This window comes from Pseudophryne corroboree, chromosome 8 (genome assembly GCF_028390025.1).
Source record: "Pseudophryne corroboree isolate aPseCor3 chromosome 8, aPseCor3.hap2, whole genome shotgun sequence".
In the NCBI taxonomy this organism is placed as follows: Eukaryota; Metazoa; Chordata; class Amphibia; order Anura; family Myobatrachidae; genus Pseudophryne; species Pseudophryne corroboree.
This window is the reverse complement of record NC_086451.1, coordinates 222,062,979-222,081,947: the sequence shown is the minus strand read 5'-3', so window position 1 is coordinate 222,081,947 and position 18,969 is coordinate 222,062,979. Positions and strand designations below refer to the sequence as shown.

Genomic DNA, 18,969 nt, shown 5'->3' with positions numbered 1-18,969 from the left:
ACTGAAAAATAATAGTATAGTACACTGGGGTATAGCACATGTATATATATATTATTCTTACAGAATAGAGCATCCCTAGGTTGACAGAGCACCCCTGGATGGATACAACAGTTCCTTTTCGTACACAGCACAGACAGAGCACCACTAGAGGACAAAGCAGTCCCAGCCACTTGATGGACAATACCGCAGAACCCCTGGATTGACAACACAGCACCCCTGAATGTACACAGCACTGACAGAGCACCCCTAGAGGACAAAGCAGCCCCAGCTACATGATAGACAATACTGCAGCACCCCTGTATTGACAACATAGCACCCCTGAATGTACACAGCATGGAGAAAGCACCCCTGGAAGACAAAGCAGCCCCAGCCTCTTGATCAGAGTCATAACTAGACATCTTGGTGCCTGCCAGAAAGAGAATTGGTGCCCCCCTCTCCCATATATAAAACAGCAACAGTGCGCGATGCAAAAATATAGGGGCGTGACTTCGTGGGGAAGGGGCGTGGTCACAAAATAATATCAATTCATATTACGCTGCACAGTAGTCTTCATTATTCAAGTTATGCCACACAATAGCACCACTTATACACATTACGCCAGGTTGAGCCCCCTTTTACACATTGTACCAGATAGAGCCAGTCACACATTATTCCAGGTAGAGCCCCTTTTACACATTAAACCAGTTAGAGTTCCCTTTTACACATTGTGCCACCACGTAAAGCCCACTTTTACACATTGCACCAGGAAGAGTACCCTTTTACACAGTGTGCCAGGTAGAGCCCCCTTTCTCTGACGTCCTAGTGGATGCTGGGAACTCCGTAAGGACCATGGGGAATAGCGGCTCCGCAGGAGACTGGGCACAAAAAGTAAAAGCTTTAGACTAGCTGGTGTGCACTGGCTCCTCCCCCTATGACCCTCCTCCAAGCCTCAGTTAGATTTTTGTGCCCGAACGAGAAGGGTGCAAGCTAGGTGGCTCTCCTGAGCTGCTTAGAAGTAAAAGTTTAAAGAAGAAGCGAACTCACCTGACTGCAGAGTGGATTGGGCTTCTTGGCTACTGGACATTAGTTCCAGAGGGACGATCACAGGTTCAGCCTGGATGGGTCCCGGAGCCGCGCCGCCGGCCCCCTTACAGAGCCAAAAGAGCGAAGAGGTCCGGAGAAAGCGACGGCAGAAGACGTTCCTGTCTTCAAATAAGGTAGCGCACAGCACTGCAGCTGTGCGCCATTGCTCTCAGCACACTTCACACTCCGGTCACTGAGGGTGCAGGGCGCTGGGGGGGAGCACCCTGAGACGCAATAAAAACGATATAAAAACCTTATATGGCTAAAAAAAATGCATCACATATAGCTCCTGGGCTATATGGATGCATTTATCCCCTGCCAGTTTCCTGAAAAAAGCGGGAGAAAAGGCCGCCGTGAAGGGGGCGGAGCCTTTCTCCTCAGCACACAAGCGCCATTTTCTTTCACCGCTCCGCTGGAAGGACGGCTCCCTGACTCTCCACTGCAGTCCTGCACTACAGAAACAGGGTAAAACAGAGAGGGGGGCACTATTGGCAGCTAATATATAAATACAGCAGTTATAACAGGGAGTAACACTTATATAAGGTTATCCCTGTATATATATAGCGCTCTGGTGTGTGCTGGCAAACTCTCCCTCTGTCTCCCCAAAGGGCTAGTGGGGTCCTGTCCTCTATCAGAGCATTCCCTGTGTGTGTGCTGGGTGTCGGTACGATTGTGTCGACATGTATGAGGAGGAAAATGATGTGGAAGCAGAGCAATTGCCTGTGTTAGTGATGTCACCCCCTAGGGAGTCGACACCTGACTGGATGGTAGTAATTAAAGAATTACGTGACAATGTCAGCACTTTGCAAAAAACTGTTGACGACATGAGACAGCCGACAAATCAATTAGTGCCTGTTCAGGCGTCTCAGACACCGTCAGGGGCGCTAAAACGCCCGTTACATCAGATGGTCGACACAGACCCTGACACGGATACTGAATCCAGTGTCGACGGTGACGAGACAAACGTAATGTCCAGTAGGGCCACACGTTACATGATCACGGCAATGAAGGAGGCATTGAACATTTCTGACACTACAAGTACCACAAAAAAGGGTATTATTTGGGGTGTGAAAAAACTACCAGTGGTTTTTCCTGAGTCAGATGAATTAAATGAGGTGTGTGATAAAGCGTGGGTTTCCCCCGATAAAAAACTGCTGATTTCTAATAAATTATTGGCACTATACCCTTTCCCGCCAGAGGTTAGGGCACGTTGGGAAACACCCCCTAGGGTAGATAAGGCGCTCACACGCTTATCAAAACAAGTGGCGTTACCGTCTCCTGATACGGCCGCTCTCAAGGAACCAGCAGTTAGAAGGCTGGAAAATATCTTAAAAGGTATATACACACATACCGGTGTTATACTGCGACCAGCGATCGCCTCAGCCTGGATGTGCAGCGCTGGAGTGGCTTGGTCGGATTCCCTGACTGAAAATATTGATACCCTGGATAGGGACAGTATATTATTAACTATAGAGCATTTAAAGGATGCATTACTATATATGCGAGATGCACAGAGGGATATTTGCACCCTGGCATCTAGAGTAAGTGCGATGTCCATTTCTGCCAGAAGAACGTTATGGACGCGACAGTGGTCAGGTGATGCGGATTCCAAACGACATATGGAAGTATTGCAGTATAAAGGGGAGGAGTTATTTGGGGTCGGTCTATCGGACCTGGTGGCCACAGCAACGACTGGAAAATCCACCTTTTTACCCCAGGTCACCTCTCATCAGAAAAAGACACCGTCTTTTCAAACCCAGTCCTTTCGTCCCTATAAGGGCAAGAGGGAAAAAGGCCGCTCGTTCCTGCCCCGGGGCAGAGGAAGGGGAAAAAGACTGCACCATGCAGCCTCTTCCCAGGAGCAGAAGCCCTCCCCCGCTTCTGCCAAGTCCTCAGCATGACGCTGGGGCTCTGCAAGCAGACTCGGGCACGGTGGGGGGCCGTCTCAAGAATTTCAGCGCGCAGTGGGCTCACTCGCAAGTGGACCCCTGGATCCTGCAGGTAGTATCACAGGGGTACAAATTGGAATTCAAGACGTCTCCCCCTCGCCGGTTCCTGAAGTCTGCTCTACCAACGTCTCCCTCCGACAGGGAGGCAGTATTGGAAGCTATTCACAAGCTGTATTCCCAGCAGGTGATAATCAAGGTACCCCTCCTACAACAGGGAAAGGGGTATTATTCCACGCTGTTTGTGGTACCGAAGCCGGACGGCTCGGTGAGACCAATTTTAAATTCAAGATGGAGTCACTCAGAGCAGTTATAGCGAACCTGGAAGAAGGGGACTATATGGTATCTCTAGACATCAAGGATGCTTATCTCCATGTCCCAATCTACCCTTCTCACCAAGGGTACCTCAGGTTTGTGATACAAAACTGTCATTATCAGTTTCAGACGCTGCCGTTTGGATTGTCCACGGCACCACGGGTCTTTACCAAGGTAATGGCCGAAATGATGATTCTTCTTCTTCTTCTTCTTCGAAGAAAAGGCGTATTAATTATCCCTTACTTGGACGATCTCCTGATAAGGGCAAGGTCCAGGGAACAGTTAGAGGTCGGAGTAGCACTATCTAAGGTAGTGCTATGTCAGCACGAGTGGATTCTAAATATCCCAAAATCACAGCTGATTCCGACAACACGTCTACTGTTCCTAGGGATGATTCTGGACACAGTCCAGAAAAAGGTGTTTCTCCCGGAGGAGAAGGCATGGGAGTTATCCGAGCTAGTCAGGAACCTCCTAAAACCAGGACAAGTGTCAGTGCATCAGTGCACGAGAGTCCTGGGAAAAATGGTGGCTTCTTACGAAGCGATTCCATTCGGAAGATTCCATGCAAGAAACTGGACAGATATTGCACCAGGTCAAGGGACCCTCAGGCAATAGCGGTGGACGCTCTGGTAACTCCGTGGGTGTTCCAGTCGGTATATGTGTTCCCTCCTCTTCCTCTCATACCAAAAGTACTGAGAATCATAAGAAGGAGAGGAGTAAGAACGATACTCGTGGCTCCGGATTGGCCAAGAAGAACTTGGTACCCGGAGCAGCAAGAGATGCTCACGGAGGACCCGTGGCCTCTACCTCTAAGGAAGGACCTGCTCCAGCAGGGACCTTGTCTGTTCCAAGACTTACCGCGGCTGCGTTTGACGGCATGGCGGTTGTACGCCGGATCCTGAAGGAAAAAGGCATTCCAGATGAAGTCATCCCTACCCTGATCAAGGCCAGGAAGGATGTAACTGCAAAACATTATCATCGCATTTGGCGAAAATATGTTGCGTGGTGTGAGGCCAAGAAGGCCCCTACGGAGGAATTTCAACTGGGTCGTTTCCTACATTTCCTGCAAGCAGGATTGTCTATGGGCCTAAAATTAGGATCCATTAAGGTTCAAATTTCGGCCCTGTCGATCTTCTTCCAGAAAGAACTGGCTTCAGTGCCTGAAGTTCAGACGTTTGTCAAAGGGGTACTGCATATACAGCCTCCTTTTGTGCCTCCAGTGGCACCTTGGGATCTCAATGTAGTTTTAGGGTTCCTAAAATCACATTGGTTTGAACCACTTGCCACAGTGGATTTGAAATATCTCACATGGAAAGTGGTAATGCTGTTGGCCCTGGCTTCAGCCAGGCGCGTATCAGAATTGGCGGCTTTATCCTATAAAAGCCCTTACCTGATATTTCATTCGGATAGGGCGGAATTGAGGACTCGTCCTCAATTTCTCCCTAAGGTGGTTTCAGCGTTTCACATGAATCAACCTATTGTGGTACCTGTGGCTACTAGGGACTTGGAGGACTCCAAGTTGCTGGACGTAGTCAGGGCCCTGAAAATATATGTTTCCAGGACGGCTGGAGTCAGAAAATCTGACTCGCTGTTTATACTGTATGCACCCAACAAGCTGGGTGCTCCTGCTTCTAAGCAGACGATTGCTCGTTGGATTTGTAGTACAATTCAACTTGCACATTCTGTGGCAGGCCTGCCACAGCCAAAATCTGTAAAAGTCCATTCCACAAGGAAGGTGGGCTCATCTTGGGCGGCTGCCCGAGGGGTCTCTGCTTTATAACTTTGCCGAGCAGCTACTTGGTCAGGGGCAAACACGTTTGCTAAATTCTACAAATTTGATACCCTGGCTGAGGAGGACCTGGAGTTCTCTCATTCGGTGCTGCAGAGTCATCCGCACTCTCCCGCCCGTTTGGGAGCTTTGGTATAATCCCCATGGTCCTTACGGAGTTCCCAGCATCCACTAGGACGTCAGAGAAAATAAGAATTTACTTACCGATAATTCTATTTCTCGTAGTCCGTAGTGGATGCTGGGCGCCCATCCCAAGTGCGGATTGTCTGCAATACTTGTATATAGTTATTGTTACAAAAAAATCGGGTTGTTTATTGTTGTGAGCCATCTTTTCAGAGGCTCCTACGGTTATCATACTGTTAACTGGGTTCAGATCACGAGTTGTACGGTGTGATTGGTGTGGCTGGTATGAGTCTTACCCGGGATTCAATATCCTTCCTTATTATGTACGCTCGTCCGGGCACAGTATCCTAACTGAGGCTTGGAGGAGGGTCATAGGGGTCATAGGGGGAGGAGCCAGTGCACACCAGCTAGTCTAAAGCTTTTACTTTTTGTGCCCAGTCTCCTGCGGAGCCGCTATTCCCCATGGTCCTTACGGAGTTCCCAGCATCCACTGCGGACTACGAGAAATAGAATTATCGGTAAGTAAATTCTTATTTTTACACACTGTACCAGGGAGAGCCCCCTTTCACACATTGCGCCAGGTACAGTCCCATTTTACAAATTGCACCCTGTGTGTGGTGTATGTGCGAGTGATAGTTACATTTGGCCCTGGAGCTTACGGTGGCCAGACCTTTTCCACGTCTCTCTTTATAGAGACTCCGGACACAAAAGTGGACGTCAGGAGCCAAGACTCAGGAGTGGCAGAGTGGTAAAGGAAGCTGCACTGGCGGCAGCGCTGCTTCTAACAAGTGACTGACCGACAGCGCGGCCATGCGAGTGCTGCAACGGAACTGCACCCACAGTACATATCACTGTGGGCAAGGCACCACTAGCACAATGCTAGTTACAGCCCTGCCCTTGATGGTCAAATCTGAAACATGCCTGGATTGACAACACAGCACCTCTGGACGGACACAGCATGGTCACTGGGGACCTTTATAGAATCCATAACACACGAGAATCAGACAGCTGGAGGATGACATTTTGCCTCATTTTGGGTTCCAAATCAGGCAGGAAAACCTGAGCCAGACTCTGATCCCCGGCACGGATCATGAGGTGTGGGTGGGTCCGGTTCACCAGCTCATCTCTAGTACAAACATGAATTAGGCCCTGTATAATAAACTTCAAGAACACAATGCCTAGAATGTTTATTGAGAACTACACAGACCTACACTCTACATAAACACTTTCTTTAGTCTCAGCACATGTTTATTCTACAGTAAGCATATTTGATAATTCTTCCTTCTTACTCTCCAGTCCTCATGGGAAACTATTTCATTAATGTAGCACTTTTCTGTAATATTATTCATTATGCTTCTGTCTACAGTGTGCCTTAAATAGATCATTTCCAAGATATACAATATTCTCTCTCATCTGTTGCTAAACCACAAAATGCAAATCGTATTATATGCGAAAAATATAAAAATATAATGAAGCTTACTGTATATCAAAGTGCCTGCTGTGGTTTCCTAGAATTAGGCATTTGTTACAATGCTGTCCTGCTTCACCGACCTGTAGCCTATTGTTAATGGGCTCTACATAGAGGTGTGCAGGAACACGTGAAGATTGTCTACAGTATTAAATGGTAATGTGCAGAGATGGATATTGTCTGCCTAGGGAATGAATACACTAAACAGTTTTAAAGGCAATTGTTTATTTTGTGTGATACATTGGAGTAATAGAAAACAAAAGTTAATTTATTTAGATAAGTCCAAGGCAAAATTCTTTTAAAAAATTACTAAAACCATACATTTAGGTTTTTTAACTGACGGAAAAGTCATAAATAACAATAATCTATTATATTATTCTCTCACACGTAACATTGTAGCCTGACTGCACAACTAATGTGTTTCCTACCCTTTAAAATGACACTTACCACCTTGTGCTTTCCAGGGATCAATGACAGATATGACAAATCTCAGTTGAGATAGATTGGACTCTTTGATCTGATGCAAGTCAGTTTCTAATGAAGAGACTTGATTCTTGGGTTCTCTGAATTGCAAACGTGACAAAATGAAAATGTTTTAATGTGCAGATGTCAAAGGATCAAGACGCACCAGGGAAATGTGGCAGGCATGTGAAGTTGTTGAATCCATGATGCAGGATAACATGTATTTTTATCATCCTAAAGTTCCTACTTCACATTCTGTATCTACTGCTGGACAGCTCAGGTAATTACTCTAAGTGGTAGAAATGAGGCTGCACACTGTACTTCAAAGGTCCTCAGTTTACACCATTACACCATTTGTAGATATGGAGAGAACTGCAAGCTGCACTGGAGAGAATTATTATCAGCACTTGGAAGGAGGACATGATACCACTTAACAGATCACTGGGAGAACCTCATTAATAGGTCAGTATGGAGCTGGAAGTCACTATGCTGGGAGGACAAGAATAAATGATGCAGACCTAGAGTAGAAAGACTAAAATAGTTTATGGTTTACATTACATGTTCTAGCAGTATTAGCATACTAGATTGGGAGTGCAGAATGTGAGAAGTTAGGAGGGGAACAACAGTGTGCTGACTAGAATTTACTAAGTGAAGCCTATCTATCTAGAAATAGTAAACCTGTTAAAAATCTATTACATTGGTGTGCAAATTATGTTTTGTTTCACGTATGCTAATAACTACCTCCAACTATATAAATGGTCAATAAGAAACAAATGCATATTTGCCTTAATCCACAGGCACACTGCAGATGCAAATTATCATTCAAAGCAGAATATTATATACAGCTACAAACACCAAACATGCAACATAAATAATCCCTACCTCTGCCACTCAGTGGCTGCAGCTCCTATTCTTATAGGGTCAGACATCAATGGGTAAAGGTCGACAGTCAATAGGTTGACCATCATTGGTCAACATGTGAAAAAGGTCGTCACCAGACATGACGACACATGAAAAGGTCGACAATATATTTTTAAGTGTTTTTGGTGTCGTTTTTTGCGTAACATGACCAGGAACCCCAATTAGTGCACCGTGTTCCCTTACAAAGTTTAAAACAAGGAAAAACACAAATGACTGGAATACAAAAGTTTTGCTATCAAGTCCATAGTACTAGCAGCAGTACAGTATGCCGCCATATACCACATACCACTTGGCTTAGCATTTTAGAATGTACCCATTGCTTGATAGTATTTACTCCTGTTACCCAATCCAATCTTCTATATGTTAGAAACCGTTGCAATATATCATCTCTAAATAGGATGTGGAAGTTCATGTGACGGTCCTCAATGGTTACAGCCACAGATGGATGACAGCTTGGGCATACTGAAGCTTGTAGAACTGTAGGTATAAGCACACCAATGGCTGCCAGGGTATGATGGCACATGTATACAGGCACTGTAACTAAAAAAGCATCCTGGGTTTGTGGAACCTATAGCCCCATATAAATAAATACTGTTAAAAGAAACCCCTATATTTAAACAAAGACTCTCCCAACCTTTGTTCCACAATTTATTGTTCATCTTAACCCACAGGGATCCTCTTCTTTCTTGCAGCTGCATCCTCCCTCCACCTCCTTCTGTCTTGCACCTTTGCATCCTACTCCTACCTCCCTTACCCTCTTACCTCCCTTACCCTTCCTCCAGCTATCTCAGTCACGTCTACAACTCACCAGCTCCAGTGCTAGCTGTATGGCTAGGGAGCAGGACTATACTTGCCGCAGTCGATCTTACATCCACAAAAAGTGCTATTAGGTTGGGTGCTGTTGATTTCACTAAAAATCTGGAAGGGTATTTACAGGGAAGTATCCAGAGCTAAGATAATCAACAGTGATTATACTCCTTTTGTTTGGAACCGTGATGTAGTTTGTTATCTCCAGACTTTGTGGAGCCATTGGCGAAAAGGCATCCAGGAGTAAAATGGGCAGATGCCAGTCATTGTCATGCTCCCAGCAGATAAGGACTGCTAATCGGATAGCTGCCAGAGCTATCTTTCTCCTCAAACTAATATAATAGACCATTCCCGACGGGTATCACCGAATCCCATTCCCGACTGCTAGAAGAGTGATTCAGTGGTGATATTGTGGAAGCTGGATGTCAGGAATGGCTTGGGGATATGACTCATTGGTGGAATAATAAAGAAACAGAGACACAGCAAAAGACTGCTAGGGCCAGATATCTGCTGTCTATAGCCAAAGTTGGTTTGACATAGAAGCAGGTCCAATGCTGTGCCGGCAGCCATAGGAGAGGAGAAGCATATACTCAAGGGTTAGCTATAAGGAGACTAGTATCATATTGTATCGTATAGTATCATATTGTATCGTATTAGATGTCCTCTGTGTTATTTTGCAACTGTTATCGTGTGATCGATTTTAACCTTCCATTAAACCTCTGTTGGTGGTTTGGTTTCTGTTAAATAACACATTTGCCTGGACATGAAAATGTGTTCCCATGTCCATTGTAGTAGGGGCAGATTAGATGACAAATTGGTGCAGGAGTCTTTGCCGGTTAACTCTGGATATACTCACTGCCAAAAATACAGACTGCCATTTGGTGCAGGCCAATAGCCTGTGAAAATACTTCCGTTGTGAACAGGTTAAAGAGCTCCTTCAATCAAGACTAAAGCTGAGCATAGTACAGTACAGTAGAAAGACTAGTAATATGACAAACTACTGTTGTCTAAATATCATTTAACGGTAATAAATACAATTTGATTTACAGGGCTAATTCACCCTCTAAATTCAGCACTTACTTTCAAAGCATTGCAAAGCAATTTACCATTGACACACAGTATCCGGGAAGTAGAAGGATTAAAGTCTCACTATTGGAGAATTACATTATGTAATGCATTGTAAATGCTGACAACTGTGGCTTGCAAGCACTAAGTCTTCCCTTGCACAAACAGTACATAACATTTATGCTCTTATAATAGTCACATCATGTTCTCAGGTTCAGTGCAAAATGTTTAATGGAATGCACAATGCAAGCAGCATGTAACAGCAGACGCAGATAATAGTCACAGCAGATTTATGGTACGATGGAACTTGTATGTAATATTAATCCTGTTAAAACAACAAGGAAATGCCTGTGGATATAATTACACATTTCCCACAGCTAAATGTTCACAAAATCAGCCAGACCTGAAACATCCAGTACTCAGCAGGATCAGAGTGCGAGCTGCACTGGAATATGACAGAATGTAACCTCATTTCTTAAGGCAAGGGGTTAAATTGTGGCACTTGCAGAATGCAGAAGGGAACTTGGACAGGGATGGAACCTACGTGGTCTTAGCACCTCCAGCTGTTGGTTGCATCAAGGCTTGCCTGCTCGCTCACCTGCTAGCCTGCCTCTGGGATTGAGGCTTACTACTATCTTTTCAAGTTACTTCATGCCAGTGAGGTAGAAAAAAGGTCTGGTAACATGTAAGTCACACTGTCGCAAAGCAAGCATTAAAGCTGTATTACCGCATACTAGGACTGATTCTAAGTTGCATGCAAAGTGGCTATAGTTGCAGGCAGCTGCAAAAGCCAGATTTACTACAGATGTAGATGTAGCCACCTTTATCTTGACTGTTTCTCCGCCGAGACGGGCGTTTAGTCACGCTAATGCGATAGCTGAGTTTCATCACAGGCAGGCGCGTTGAGGCGATCTAGATACTCATCATGCATTACACATCTCCACCACTGTGTCGCTAATGCTCCACTAATCCAGTACTTTCGATCGTACAGTATAGCGGCGGATTGATCTACAGCTCTGGCAATACTGTAGGCGTAACGGGAGGCGGTGGAAAAAGTATGGAGTACTGTACAGTATGTGTATGGAGACGCAACTACAGTAATTGTGTAAAAGGAAGAATGTACAGTACAATGTATAAACACCGTGCTTTTAAAATATATGAGCGTCTGAGTTGGCTAATGCATAATGGGAATGGAGGGCTAGCCGGAGGCGGAGGAAAACACCGTGCTTTACAAATGCGAGCGTCCGAGTCCTCTAAGGCATAAACAAACAGCAATGGGGCGGGGGGCGGCCGCTGTTTGCAGTACTTTCACACATGAAATTGGAAATCTCTCATGAGGCGTCGTGGGCTAGGGGTGAAGGCTCCCACCTCCCTCGCTGGGGGTCCAGGGTTCGAGACCTGATGTGCTTTCTTTCTTTTTTTTTTTTTTTTTCTGTAATAATGCACTGTATTCTTTTATTTACACTGTAAGACAGTCAATGGAAGGATGCACACAGATTTCACATAAATCAAAGTACATCTGCAGGAGCGATTCTTTACGCTAAATGCACCTAAACAGCGGGAATGAAATGAGTGTATTCTGACGCTACCAACTGAGCAAAACAGTACTGTAGATCTTCAGCGTTTGTGTATTGCACAGGACCTGAATTTCCTCCCTGTGCAGGCCCCCAGGGGGGAAGGGTGATGGGGGTAGGGGGGAGACGATGGAAAATACTGTGCCTTTGAAATGCAATTACATGAGCGTCCGAGTACACTACGGCATACTGTAAACCAACACCAATGGGAAGGAAGTGCCAACCTTATTTTTAATGTGTTCCCGTGACATTCACTTTAAAAAAAAAAAAAATTCTCTCCAATACAGTACATCCAATGGAAGGATGCACACAGGTTTCACATACTGTACAGTAAATCAAAGTACATCTGCAGGAGCGATTCTTTACGCTAAATGCAACCTACAGTACAGTACTGTAAGTGAGCAAAACAGTACTACAGTGGGCGTTTGTGTATTGCACATAACCAGCATTTGCATTCCCTCCCTGTCTACTGCATGATCTGTGCAGGCTCCCATGGGGGAAGGGCAGCAGGCTAGCCGGAGGCGGAGGAAAACACCGTGCTTTACAAATGCGAGCGTCCGAGTCCTCTAAGGCATAAACCAACAGCAATGGGGCGGGGGCCGGCCGCTGTTTGCAGTACTTTCACACATGAAATTGGAAATCTCTCATGAGGCGTCGTGGGCTAGGGGTGAAGGCTCCCACCTCCCTCGCTGGGGGTCCAGGGTTCGAGACCTGATGTGCTTTCTTTCTTTTTTTTTTTTTTTTTTCTGTAATAATGCACTGTATTCTTTTATTTACACTGTAAGACAGTCAATGGAAGGATGCACACAGATTTCACATAAATCAAAGTACATCTGCAGGAGCGATTCTTTACGCTAAATGCACCTAAACAGCGGGAATGAAATGAGTGTATTCTGACGCTACCAACTGAGCAAAACAGTACTGTAGATCTTCAGCGTTTGTGTATTGCACAGGACCTGAATTTCCTCCCTGTGCAGGCCCCCAGGGGGGAAGGGTGATGGGGGTAGGGGGGAGACGATGGAAAATACTGTGCCTTTGAAATGCAATTACATGAGCGTCCGAGTACACTACGGCATACTGTAAACCAACACCAATGGGAAGGAAGTGCCAACCTTATTTTTAATGTGTTCCCGTGACATTCACTTTAAAAAAAAAAAATTTCTCTCCAATACAGTACATCCAATGGAAGGATGCACACAGGTTTCACATACTGTACAGTAAATCAAAGTACATCTGCAGGAGCGATTCTTTACGCTAAATGCAACCTACAGTACAGTACTGTAAGTGAGCAAAACAGTACTACAGTGGGCGTTTGTGTATTGCACATAACCAGCATTTGCATTCCCTCCCTGTCTACTGCATGATCTGTGCAGGCTCCCATGGGGGAAGGGCAGCAGGCTAGCCGGAGGCGGAGGAAAACACCGTGCTTTACAAATGCGAGCGTCCGAGTCCTCTAAGGCATAAACCAACAGCAATGGGGCGGGGGCCGGCCGCTGTTTGCAGTACTTTCACACATGAAATTGGAAATCTCTCATGAGGCGTCGTGGGCTAGGGGTGAAGGCTCCCACCTCCCTCGCTGGGGGTCCAGGGTTCGAGACCTGATGTGCTTTCTTTCTTTTTTTTTTTTTTTTTCTGTAATAATGCACTGTATTCTTTTATTTACACTGTAAGACAGTCAATGGAAGGATGCACACAGATTTCACATAAATCAAAGTACATCTGCAGGAGCGATTCTTTACGCTAAATGCACCTAAACAGCGGGAATGAAATGAGTGTATTCTGAAGCTACCAACTGAGCAAAACAGTACTGTAGATCTTCAGCGTTTGTGTATTGCACAGGACCTGAATTTCCTCCCTGTGCAGGCCCCCAGGGGGGAAGGGTGATGGGGGTAGGGGGGAGACGATGGAAAATACTGTGCCTTTGAAATGCAATTACATGAGCGTCCGAGTACACTACGGCATACTGTAAACCAACACCAATGGGAAGGAAGTGCCAACCTTATTTTTAATGTGTTCCCGTGACATTCACTTTAAAAAAAAAAAATTTCTCTCCAATACAGTACATCCAATGGAAGGATGCACACAGGTTTCACATACTGTACAGTAAATCAAAGTACATCTGCAGGAGCGATTCTTTACGCTAAATGCAACCTACAGTACAGTACTGTAAGTGAGCAAAACAGTACTACAGTGGGCGTTTGTGTATTGCACATAACCAGCATTTGCATTCCCTCCCTGTCTACTGCATGATCTGTGCAGGCTCCCATGGGGGAAGGGCAGCAGGCTAGCCGGAGGCGGAGGAAAACACCGTGCTTTACAAATGCGAGCGTCCGAGTCCTCTAAGGCATAAACCAACAGCAATGGGGCGGGGGCCGGCCGCTGTTTGCAGTACTTTCACACATGAAATTGGAAATCTCTCATGAGGCGTCGTGGGCTAGGGGTGAAGGCTCCCACCTCCCTCGCTGGGGGTCCAGGGTTCGAGACCTGATGTGCTTTCTTTCTTTTTTTTTTTTTTTTTTTCTGTAATAATGCACTGTATTCTTTTATTTACACTGTAAGACAGTCAATGGAAGGATGCACACAGATTTCACATAAATCAAAGTACATCTGCAGGAGCGATTCTTTACGCTAAATGCACCTAAACAGCGGGAATGAAATGAGTGTATTCTGACGGACTGTGCATCTTCGGTATTTGTGTATTGCATAAGACCTGTGAAGGCTCCCAGGAGGGAAGGGCGTAGGGCAAGACAGTGGAAAATACTGTGGTCAAAGAAAGGGCATATTTAAAACTAAGGGAAACTGTCACAAAGTACAGTAACTACAGTACTGTACGTTGAATGCCTGGACCGCACGACGTCTGAGACGCACGACGTCTGAGGCGCACGACGTCTGAGACGCTCATTGAGCATAAGGACGGTTATGGCTGCTGCACGGGACCGTCCCTATGCTCTGGGTGAGCTGCGTCTCCTCGTTCGCTGGCGGGACAGAACTCTCGCCAGCAACGAGGAGAAAGTGATAGCGTATAGGAGGGCCAGCAGGGATATCCTCCGGACCTACAACCGGAGGAGAACGGTGAGGTCTCTCCAGAGGAGATGGAGCGACCTCGTGAGGAGGACCCCACGACGCCTGCAGGCCATAAGGGATTGTAAGTACAGTACATTACTGTAGATTACTGTACTTTAAGTTACTGTAGTTACAGGTACAGTACATTATAGCAGGGGCTGCTGTAGCAGCAGGTATCCGGTCTATATAGCACTGTACAGTATTTGTGGTAAACAAATGGTTAAACAAGGACCAAACATTAACCCGGGTCAAAAGGTCAATTTGTTTTTTGGCGTGGACCTAGATGGTGCGGCTTTTGAAATTGGTTGACACCAGTTACTGTAGGTTGACATGGTCGTTAAGTTGACATGGAAAAAGATCGACATGCGTTTTACAAAAACAATTGTTATTTTTTTAAACTTGTGTATATATACAGTAGTTCTTTACAATCCACGTGGTCTACGATTGTGCAGTGTACAGTATCATGCAGTGTACAGTATATGCAATGTATCACAGTGTATCGTGCTGCGTAATTGCAGCGTGTCATGCAGTGTACATTCAGTATATGGTATTGTGCAGTGAGTGTAATGCATAGTGAATCACATCGTGCAGCAGAGCCGGCCTTAGGCATAGGCAAACTACAGTAGGCAAATGCCTAGGGCATTTGCTATGCTTAGGGGCACCAGCAGCTTCTGCTGATTAAAATGATATGCGGCATGCCTATATTTTGCGTGACTGCGGCTGTATCTGTATCTGGCTAGGGCCAGCACTGTCGTGCAGTGTACTGTATACACATGTGGTAATTGCAGTTTTTTGTGTAGTGTACATTGTATCATATTTTGCAGGGAAATGTGCAGTTTGTCATATCACGCAGTGCATACACTATGCAGTCGTGCAGTGCATTGTGTGGTTTAATTGCAGTGTGTCGTGCAGTGTGCAGAAATTTGTGTTTCAGATAGTACAGTGTTCTAAGGGATGTTACTTTGGCAGAAATTATTCTAAGGGATGTTACAGTGGCCTAATGTGTTCTGACGTGCATTACTCTTGCATAATGTGTTATAAGGTTCATGACTGTGGCAGATCTCTACTTTGTGACGTAATGTGGATATACTACTGCACTACTGTGACGTACAGTACAGTAACGTGAATAAGGTGCTCTACTGTGTGACACAACGTGAATCAAGGACAGTACTGTGACGTGAATACGGTGCTCTACTGTGTGACACAACGTGAATCAAGGACAGTACTGTGACGTGAATAAACTGCACTACTGTGACATGACGTGAATAAGATGAATTCAGGTGAGTACTGCATCATCTGTCATGAAATCAATTTGTAATGTAATGAACAGTACTGAGATGGTTAAGGGTGGGAGGGCTGCATGCTGATGTGTGTCATAATGTTTATAAGGGCAATGCTTATGTGTGTTACAATGTCTATAAAGGTAGTGTTCTGTCTAATACCCTGGACCTACTGTACTGTAGCGATACTGTAAGTGTACTGTACTGTATGTCACATTTAGAAATGTGCCCCTTAAGTTTTGAAGACAGTACAGTACACTATGCCCTCCTGAGTGATTAGGTGCAGGGTACTAGAATGAACAATTCCATTTATTGTGATGTCATAAAGATGCTGTCAATGTTGAATTTCATTGGCTGTACAGTATGCTGCCATTATACTGTGTATATATATATTTTTACAGGGCTGGTAGCACGACGTCACAGGAGGCGGGACAGGCGCCGCCAAGCTGGTAAGTATTGTCAAATACAGTAGTGTACAGTACATAGTGATTTCTATAGTCCCAACCCCCTGTCCTGACCATCACAGATAACTCACTGCAATCCGTTAATGTTAAGAATGTCTGTTTACAAAACTAAATGTAAATATTAAACACAAAGTATAAATAACATTGTAGATAGCTGAATACCCGTGCTTCGCTACGGGATGAGGATGGTCAATTCCAGTGTTAGTTGTTTGTTAATTTACGTTTGTTGGCGATCTAGTATATAGTACTGTATACTTTAAGCATACTGTATCTTGCTTCTCTGATGCAGATTGTTTATTGGCCGGACCCCTTTTTGGTCCTGGATACTGTACAGTACATGTTTCAAATTGACAGCTTCACTTACAGTACTGTTATTTTTTTTCCCACAGTACCACCACCACCACCACCACCACCACCACCACCACCACCTGCTGCGCTGCCAGGTATTGTGTAACGAGAATTCTGGTGCTACTGTCATCGTTGTTACACTACTGTACATGTGTCCTGGATACTGTACAGTACATGTTTCCAATTGACAGCTTCACTTACAGTACTGTTATTTTTTTTCCCACAGTACCAACAACACCACCACCACCACCACCTGCTGCGCTGCCAGGTATTGTGTAACGAGAATTCTGGTGCTACTGTCATCGTTGTTACACTACTGTACATGTGTCCTGGATACTGTACAGTACAGGTTTCCAATTGACAGCTTCACTTACAGTACTGTTATTTTTTTTCCCACAGTACCAACAACACCACCACCACCACCACCACCACCACCTGCTGCGCTGCCAGGTATTGTGTAACGAGAATTCTGGTGTGACTGTCATCGTTGTTACACTACTGTACATGTGTCCTGGATACTGTACAGTACATGTTTCCAATTGACAGCTTCACTTACAGTACTGTTATTTTTTTTCCCACAGTACCAACAACACCACCACCACCACCACCACCACCTGCTGCGCTGCCAGGTATTGTGTAACGAGAATTCTGGTGCTACTGTCATCGTTGTTACACTACTGTACATGTGTCCTGGATACTGTACAGTACAGGTTTCCAATTGACAGCTTCACTTACAGTACTGTTATTTTTTTTCCCACAGTACCAACAACACCACCACCACCACCACCTGCTGCGCTGCCAGGTATTGTGTAACGAGAATTCTGGTGTGACTGTCATCGTTACACTACTGTACATGTGTCCTGGATACTGTACAGTACATGTTTCCAATTGACAGCTTCACTTACAGTACTGTTATTTTTTTTCCCACAGTACCAACAACACCACCACCACCACCACCACCACCACCACCTGCTGCGCTGCCAGGTATTGTGTAACGAGAATTCTGGTGTGACTGTCATCGTTACACTACTGTACATGTGTCCTGGATACTGTACAGTACATGTTTCCAATTGACAGCTTCACTTACAGTACTGTTATTTTTTTTCCCACAGTACCAACAACACCACCACCACCACCACCACCACCACCACCACCACCTGCTGCGCTGCCAGGTATTGTGTAACGAGAATTCTGGTGTGACTGTCATCGTTGTTACACTACTGTACATGTGTCCTGGATACTGTACAGTACATGTTTCCAATTGACAGCTTCACTTACAGTACTGTTATTTTTTTTCCCACAGTACCAACAACACCACCACCACCACCACCACCACCTGCTGCGCTGCCAGGTATTGTGTAACGAGAATTCTGGTGCTACTGTCATCGTTGTTACACTACTGTACATGTGTCCTGGATACTGTACAGTACATGTTTCCAATTGACAGCTTCACTTACAGCACTGTTGTTTTTTCTCACAGTACCACCACCACCACCACCACCAACACCGTCTGACCAGCAGAGCTCTGGAAGTGGTAATCATTATTTTTGTTACAGACACACTAGTTTCCTACAGTATTACTGTAATTTTTTTATTTTACAATACTTGTTATCTTGTACACACAGACCGCCTCGTTATTGATACCGAGGAGGAGGAGGAGGAAATGGGGGAGCCTTCAGGCCAGCCTGGTAAGAATTGTAATCTACTGTACAGTACTCTACATTCTGCATTCATTGATTTATTAACAGTACCAATGGCTTGGGTTTGCGTGACCAGTGGTCAGGATTCCAGCAGTCAAGTGACCGACAGCGGTATCCTGATTGCAGAAATCCCATTGACTTTTCTTTTTGTTTTTTTTATATTCAACACAGATGTCACTTACCTGTACGTGGACTCTGAGCCGGAGGAGTATAGTAAGTACAGTAGGATTTTCTCAAGCCCATTCTTAAAAGTATTGACCAAGTCCACTTTTATTACTTTTCAGGCAGGGAATTCCAAACATGTACTGTACAGTATTTCCCTCACTGTGAAGACCCCTTTTCGCCTCTGTGTGCGAAATCGCCTCTCCTCCAACACGAGTTAAATACAGGCACAGTACAGTACTGTATGTCCCCTACCACTGGACAGTCATTCTGCTCCTACTGTATTATGAATATATCTCTGCCTCCTGTAGCACTGTACTACTGTGCAATTTTGTAGTAACTGTACTCTACTGTATTTTGTTTATAATATTTTTTTATTTTCCACTCAGTAATTATTGGCAGTGATGAGGAAGGGGAGAA

General features: G+C 45.1%; 1 long non-coding RNA gene across 1 annotated transcript; it reads left to right on the top strand.

The window, feature by feature from the left end:
• Positions 1-18,164: 18,164 nt before the first annotated feature.
• On the top strand, positions 18,165-18,718 carry LOC134947633 (uncharacterized). The gene is made up of 3 exons (XR_010182666.1): positions 18,165-18,221; positions 18,313-18,375; positions 18,559-18,718. It is a non-coding gene; the product is annotated as an uncharacterized LOC134947633 (long non-coding RNA).
• The last annotated feature ends 251 nt before the right edge of the window (positions 18,719-18,969 follow it).